General features: G+C 48.0%; 1 pseudogene; it reads left to right on the top strand.

Moving 5' to 3' along the window:
- The window catches only part of LOC124013579, a 23,923-nt pseudogene extending 21,590 nt beyond the window's left edge, over window positions 1-2,333 (top strand).
- Window positions 2,334-6,601: the final 4,268 nt, after the last annotated feature.

Here is a 6,601-nt window from a genome sequence, read left to right as displayed (position 1 = left end):
GCAGCACCCGGAATCGGCATAGGCACATTCCCCTTTTGAAAGACTTTTTGATCGAGTAGTAGGTTCATCAGATCAGAGGTTCAGGAGAAAATGGGGGGAACCTTGATGAGTTCTGTGTTGTATTATGGCACTCGTGTAATAGAAGGAAGAGTCTATATTTTATTGGCATTGATTGGGGCATTGCACTCTGCATCTCTGTTGGGTTATTACATTAACCGGCGGGTTAATCGCATGAAAAATTCAAAGGAGAGGGGATGGAGTATGTCATAACCCCACTGACAGGCACATCAAAAAGCTGGGCCAGGGCTTGGGCCTGCTTGGAGAGAGGGGGGGGGGGGAGAAGGCCTGTCTGGCCGGCTTCCCATTGTGGACTATGAAGTCTGCTGACTGCACTCACTGACAAATTCAATTTTATTTTCCACAGGGAGCAGCTTTTCAAGAGATGATTTATGTTGCGTTCCTGTCTACAGTGACTGTGATCTGGGCTTTAGGGGGTGCTCGGGTTTCTTTGTCACTCTTTTTTTTGTATTCTCGGAAACTCTCTGAAATTGCGAGCCATTGTTTTAGCAGGAACAATGAGATGGCGTCAATGCAGCTACTTCCAAGGTTCCACACAAAACTTAACTGTTTAGGGTCTTTATGCCTCTAAAACCTCTACATTCCAGACTTGACACTTAGATAGAAATCCTTTCCTGAAACGAAGTGACATGCAACGAAGGGAAGAGAATATTTCAGTTGATATGCCTTCTGTGCTTTCACCATCCACTGACCTGCATAATGCCAGATCCCTCACTCCACAAAGCGACAGATTGTGCCTCGTCACTCAGTCAGTGTCTATAAAAATGATTCAGCGATGACTCCGACTTCGGCTTGCTCTGGAGGTTAATTGACCCCAGGCTAGTCTGGCTCTCTCTCACCCCAGCAAGGGTCCTCTCTTGATGGGCATCGCTCCTCTCAACGCTGCCCTCTCAGTGGGAGAGCCAGCCTCCCGCCTCGGTCAGAGCCAACCTCTCGGGCACTCTCTCCCATCACCTTCCCGTGACTCACACACTAATGAGTAATTTACCATCTCCTGGACTGGAGACGAGGCCCCTAGGCCGTGGGCGAGGCCCCTCAGGTTCAATGTTCCCCTCGCTGTGCACCTGGCCGCCTGCACTCCTGCTGCCCTCATTGGTGTCTGAATGAATACTGATGCTCCATACTGATGCTCCATACTGATGCTCCATACTGTTGCTCCATACTGATGCTCCATACTGATGCTCCATACTGATGCTCCATACTGATGCTCCATACTGATGCTCCATACTGATGCTCCAGGTCCTTCTTTGTCTGACTATGCCTCTGCATGTTTGTCACAACCAGAATTCATTGGGTGTCCATTAAGAGTTGAACGTGTCTAATGGACATGCCGCAGGTATGACCGACACGTGTTTTGCGTCTCATAGATGTATCATAAAAAAAGATTGATAGACAACGTGTACAGAAGCTTGCGACGGAGACAAAACGTAAGGGAAATGTGAAGAGAAATTCTCAAAATGACAATCGAACAACATCAGCATGTAGCCAAGAAGGCAAAAATCATCATTTCACCACTAAACACCTTCACAACGCAAAAGAGTAGCTTCTATAGTGAATTAACAGATCCGACAATAGCCTACATGCTTTTCTTCTACAAAGCTTCTACAAAGAGGATTTTGTAACCAACACCACGGCCATGCACAGTCTCAAACGCAGACTCTACTCCTTGACCCTTGGTTTGGTTTCTCCTTCTGCGTCCCAAATTGCATCCTATAGTGCATTACTTTTGATCAGGCTTATGGCCCTGGTCAAAAGTAGTGCCCTTTATAGGGAATAGGATGGCATTTTGGAGATGGGAGGCAGCCTCTCTCTCCCGGTGGCAGTCAGAGAATATCCAAAAGCCTATTCTCCGCTGAGATAATTACCCATGCTGCTCCACTGCCTTATTTGCATAATCATCAGCACTCATTCACGGAGCAACACAAAGGAACATAATGAGGAAACAGAGAACCAAGAAACATTTCAGAATCCATTGACAACGTAACGTACATCTGGGCACACTTTTGTCTTAGGCTTTAGCACGTCTAGTGTAGCGGTGTCGGCCCACCACAAAGATAAATTGAAACTGTGTGGATGGATGTTTGTGCAGGGAGAATCACAGACGGAATGTAGGTTTGGTCAACGGCTTTGTGGACGCCCCGTACGTGAGCGTGTTACACATGACTCAAACAAGTGTGGCTGCGGTGTCTCGTACGTCGCATACATGCCCTCGCTCAACTGCAGACTACGTCTACGGGTCAAGCCACGCGACTTAGACACACTATGACGTGGGACTGTATGTTTATTTTCCTGCAGATTGCGAAACATGTTTTAATGCGAAACTGAGAGAAACAGATGATCTTCCCGGTCCATCTGCATGACATGAATAGCTGCTTTATAGCTCTGTTATTCACAGTTGGGGATCACTTAACTAAAAAAAACTTCTCTGCACACATCAAAGGGAATGACACAAGCATTGATCAACAGGCCCCAATCGCATTTCCTCCCACGCCAAATCATTCACAATACATACATTGGCTTTGATGTCACTGATGTATTGGAGGTGTGAAGACCGAACTGACAAACAGGGGAAATCAGGATCAGGGGAAAAAGTTGAAAATGTGTCAAAAGTATTCCAGATAAATGAATCATGACGACCCCATACAGCCACACAGGCTCAGTAATATAGCACACACAAAAAAAACACACAAAAAACACAGCCCAGAACCAGAGGCCCCTTCTATCAATAATGGATCCATGCCTTGCCTCGTATATCAGGAAATATGTGTGCTGACAGAGCAATGTGAAAAAACTCACTGAACACAGCTACTCCACATTACAAAGCCTGGGAAAAACCAACAGTGAAAAACACATCCAAACCACAGCAAACTACAAGCCACACTGGATGTAAACTGAACGTACTACAGTATGTGGTCCTTGTTTTGGAGATTGGTAAATGCATGTTACAATACATCAAGCTGCATGTCCTTTGACGGGTGACGCATCATTTATATAATCAACAAGAAAATCAGCCATTCACCCATTCCCCCTTACGGAGCCTCCGCCATGTAATGTAGTCAGTGTACATTGAGTAGACTAACCTCATCAACAAATCAGTTCAGTCAAGAGCAAACCTGCTGTGGGGACAAGAAGGAAGGAAACTGAGTGCTGTCCTATCCCTCAGCTGTCCTAGTTATCATGCTCTCTCTCAGTCTGTCGGTCTCCTCTGTGGTTCTCTCTCTTACACTTCCTTCACTTCACAAGCTTCCCCTATGAAAGGACCTGTCATCTCTACAGTACACCTCCCTCCAACTTTATGTCCTCCTCTCCCCTTCCCTTCCCTTACTCTTCCTCCCTTCATCCCTCTCTCTCTCGCTCCCTTCCCTTACTCTTCCTCCCTTCATCCCTCTCTCTCTCGCTCCCTTCCCTTACTCTTCCTCCCTTCATCCCTCTCTCTCCCTTCCCTTCCCTTACTCTTCCTCCCTTCATCCCCCTCTCTCCCTTCCCTTCCCTTACTCTTCCTCCCTTCATCCCTCTCTCTCCCTTCCCTTACTCTTCCTCCCTTCATCCCTCTCTCCCTTCCCTTCCCTTACTCTTACTCCCTTCATCCCTCTCTCTCTCCCTTCCCTTCCCTTACTCTTCCTCCCTTCACCCCTCTCTCTCCCTTCCCTTCCCTTACTCTTCCTCCCTTCATCCCTCTCTCTCCCTTCTCTTCCCTTACTCTTTCTCCCTTCATCCCTCTCTCTCCCTTCCCTTACTCTTCCTCCCTTCATCCCCTCTCTCCCTTCCCTTCCCTTACTCTTCCTCCCTTCATCCCTCTCTCTCCCTTCCCTTCCCTTACTCTTCCTCCCTTCATCCCTCTCTCTCCCTTCCTTCCCTTACTCTTCCTCTCTTCATCCCTCTCTCCCTTCCCTTACTCTTCCTCCCTTCATCCCTCTCTCTCTCCCTTCCCTTCCCTTACTCTTCCTCCCTTCATCCCTCTCTCTCCCTTCCCTTCCCTTACTCTTCCTCCCTTCATCCCTCTCTCTCCCTTCCCTTCCCTTACTCTTCCTCTCTTCATCCCTCTCTCTCCCTTCCCTTACTCTTCCTCCCTTCATCCCTCTCTCTCTCCCTTCCCTTCCCTTACTCTTCCTCCCTTCATCACTCTCTCTCCCTTCCCTTCCCTTACTCTTCCTCCCTTCATACCTCTCTCTCCCTTCCCTTCCCTTACTCTTCCTCCCTTCATCCCTCTCTCTCCCTTCCCTTACTCTTCCTCTCTTCATCCCTCTCTCTCTCCCTTCCCTTACTCTTCCTCCCTTCATCCCTCTCTCTCTCCCTTCCCTTACTCTTCCTCCCTTCATCCCTCTCTCCCTTCCCTTCCCTTACTCTTCCTCCCTTCATCCCTCTCTCTCCCTTCCCTTCCCTTACTCTTCCTCCCTTCATCCCTCTCTCTCTCCCTTCCCTTCCCGTACTCTTCCTCCCTTCATCCCTCTCTCTCCCTTCCCTTCCCTTACTCTTCCTCCCTTCATCCCTCTCTCTCCCTTCCCTTCCCTTACTCTTCCTCTCTTCATCCCTCTCTCTCTCCCTTCCCTTCCCTTACTCTTCCTCCCTTCATCCCTCTCTCTCTCCCTTCCCTTCCCTTACTATTCCTCCATTCATCCCCCTCTCTCTCGCTCCATTCCCTTACTCTTCCTCCCTTCATCCCTCTCTCTCCCTTCCCTTCCCTTACTCTTCCTCTCTTCATCCCTCTCTCTCTCTCACTCTCTCTGTCTCTCGATCTCTCTCCCTTCCCTTACTCTTTCTCTCTTCCTTCCTCTCTCTCTCTCCTCCTTCTCCTTCTCCTTCTCTCTCTCTGCTCTGCTTTTGGTTGGTAAGATTTCACTTGTTTTACCTCGTCTTTCTTCCCTGGAACATGTCCTCAGTGACAGTGTCCCCGTCTCTCCCCTGCATCCTCTTGCAGTGATAGAGAGGTTCCCGAAACCCCCAAAAGCACAGCAAGCCTTCCTCTCACAACTAGGGAGAGGGAGAGGGAGAGGGAGAGGGAGAGGGAGAGGGAGAGGGAGAGGGAGAGGGAGAGGGAGAGGAGAGAGGGAGAGGGAGAGGGAGAGGGAGAGGGAGGGAGAGGGAGAGGGAGAGGGAGCATCAGGGCTGTGCCTCCTCTTCCCCACAGAGGGGATATCAAACATCCTCAGGCTATATTCCTCAGCCTCAGTTCTCTCACGGTGGAGAAAGAAAAAAAGAAAGCCCCCTCTTTTATGTCCTAAACTTCTGTTGCATTTCAGACAGGTCTTAGGAGTAGGTGTGCTGCTGCTGCTACTGCTGCCGAGAGGGACGAGGAATACAAATGTTGGACGCCTTTGACTGGGGGGGGGGGGGGGGGATTGTTGTGGGGGGGCATTAGGTTGTTTCTTGTGAGCTCTTTTGACAAGGACAGCGGAGGAGGCACCGAAAGAGGCCTGTGGGTTGAGTTAACTCCAGAGCCAGTGAAGGTGCTGACACAAGTCACTCTTTTATTACAGTATAATACTGCCTAATAGATCTCCTGTTTAAAAATATATATTTTTTAAAACATTGCCAGCGTGGGCCACCCTTTAGTAAGCCAATGTAAATTAGCTGTGCAACTGACCACATTATTGAGTTTTTGAAAAAAGGTATTTTATAATCATACCATCTACAGCGTATTGATTACACCTTGAAGTACTCGTTGGGTTTTTAAAACACCAGCAGATTGTGCTGGGGGCTATAAAGCGCGTGTGTGCGTGCGTGCATGCATGCGTGCGTGCATGCATGCGTGCGTGCATGTGTGTGTGTGTGCACGCAGGCAAGGTGCGGGGGGGGGTTAGTTGGGATGCGTAGTCTTTATTTAAGGCATGTTGGCTGGTCCTAGAGCAAATTGCTCTGCCTGCAGTCTCTATATTTATAGAATAAATCAGCTCGGTACACAAAGATGAAATAGTGTTTTAATGTGAAACCCGACACATACTGTAGTAGTTTAATGACTCCCTCACAGTGCTGACTCACTGCTGTAGTCCATTTCCACGTTGGAGCATGTCTATTTCCCTGCTCTAAAAATACACGAGAACCATAAACGTGTATAGGGGGGAAAATAAAATGTTTTTCATATGACGTTTACCGAACGCGACATGTAAATGATATGGCTTGTGTCTTTTGTTTTAACCCTGCTATCACACTGTAGAGTGGCTACCTCACACACAGTATATAAATACATACGTACATTAGGTTATTTATAGTCACACCCAAGGACATTATCTGCAGGGATATGTTTTATATCATCTACTGTATCACATTAGCATAATTATGGGGGGAGAAATAGCGTTTCCTTTAATGGGTTTATGAAGGGTAATGGGTTTAATTTACACAGCCGGGAACACTCGCTCGCTGACTGCCTGCCTGCCTGCCTGCGTGCCTTGCCTGATGCTGGTAAATAAAATAATAAAACATATTTCTTTTTTCTTTTTAGGGGCACTGAAGAAGCTAATATCAGGGATATAACAGTATAATTAGCAGCCTGGCTGGCTGGAGTCTTCCAGGTTCCAGGTTGGTA

This window comes from Oncorhynchus gorbuscha, linkage group LG25 (genome assembly GCF_021184085.1).
Source record: "Oncorhynchus gorbuscha isolate QuinsamMale2020 ecotype Even-year linkage group LG25, OgorEven_v1.0, whole genome shotgun sequence".
Taxonomy (NCBI): domain Eukaryota; kingdom Metazoa; phylum Chordata; class Actinopteri; order Salmoniformes; family Salmonidae; genus Oncorhynchus; species Oncorhynchus gorbuscha.
This window is presented reverse-complemented; position numbering and strand designations above follow the sequence as displayed.